This window comes from Austrofundulus limnaeus, unplaced genomic scaffold (assembly GCF_001266775.1).
Source record: "Austrofundulus limnaeus strain Quisiro unplaced genomic scaffold, Austrofundulus_limnaeus-1.0 Scaffold631, whole genome shotgun sequence".
Classification (NCBI taxonomy): domain Eukaryota; kingdom Metazoa; phylum Chordata; class Actinopteri; order Cyprinodontiformes; family Rivulidae; genus Austrofundulus; species Austrofundulus limnaeus.
Genome location: NW_013953033.1, coordinates 265,923 through 267,033, shown reverse-complemented (window position 1 = coordinate 267,033; position 1,111 = coordinate 265,923).

Below are 1,111 nucleotides of genomic sequence, written 5' to 3'. Positions count from 1 at the left end.
TTAACTTGAAACACAAGTTTGTCCAACACTAAATGTCYACACTGAAGATGGAATTGAAATAAGTCTCTTATACGTGTACAAACTGTAGTGCTAACGATTAGATTAACCTATATGAATAATTTAGTTGTGATAAAATGCTCATGTCTAAATTCTTGTAGTGTGACAGGGTCTGACATATTTTACCCTTTTACTACAGATTGTGATATTTTTGACTGATGGTCACAAATCAGTTTCAGTGTTGAATATAATGATTTGCCTTAATATGCAAACATATTAATGTTGAGTTTGTTTCTTTTATTGTTGCCATTTAGCAAGAAGCATTTTAGCTGCTTAATTCTTGATCAGTTTAATGCATTTGCTGTACAAACGTGCTGTTGTGTTCACATAATTTGAGTGCTAAACACAGATATTTAATTCAGAAGTTATTAAAATATCACTTAAACAAGTGAGACCTTTATAATAAAATAAACTCAATATTTTTAAGAGTAAAAATGTTACATTAATTAAAGGAAGTGATATTACTTTTATGTGAACCTGGTCTGGTTTTGCCCCAGAAAACCAAAAGATGTGTTTGTTTGTCCTGTTAGCAAAATATCTTTTGAATCACATGGAACTTTCACAATTAAAGATGTAAAAATGACTTTTTTTGATTGGTCTAATTGAAGATGAGTTCAGCTACACAAATAGTTTGAGTGAAAAAAAGCCTGTCTGAGAGTTACTCCCACAGGATGCTGCAGATCTTAACATTATTTACACATTTTTATTTCAAACTGCAGTCTAACACACGCTGGGTGATACATATTTTAGTTAAAGAAAAAAAAGATTTTAATTTGTCAGATTCTGTTTGGATCAATCTTTATTTTCTGCTCATGACTTTAGATGTTCTTCTATAAATGAGGCTGGATTTTTAACCGGTCAGGTTTCACCAGCAGTGCGCCACGCAAACACATGAACATTGATTCCACTTTGGCTGCTGATTCTTGGAAACCTGTCTGGTCGCACGCGCAGCCTGCACGTCATTGGCCTGACATCAGCACATGGCAGTGGCGTCACTAGGCCTGTTTTAGGGGGGCTGGAGCCCCCCCCCCCCAAATTTTTTAAAGCCCCCTAA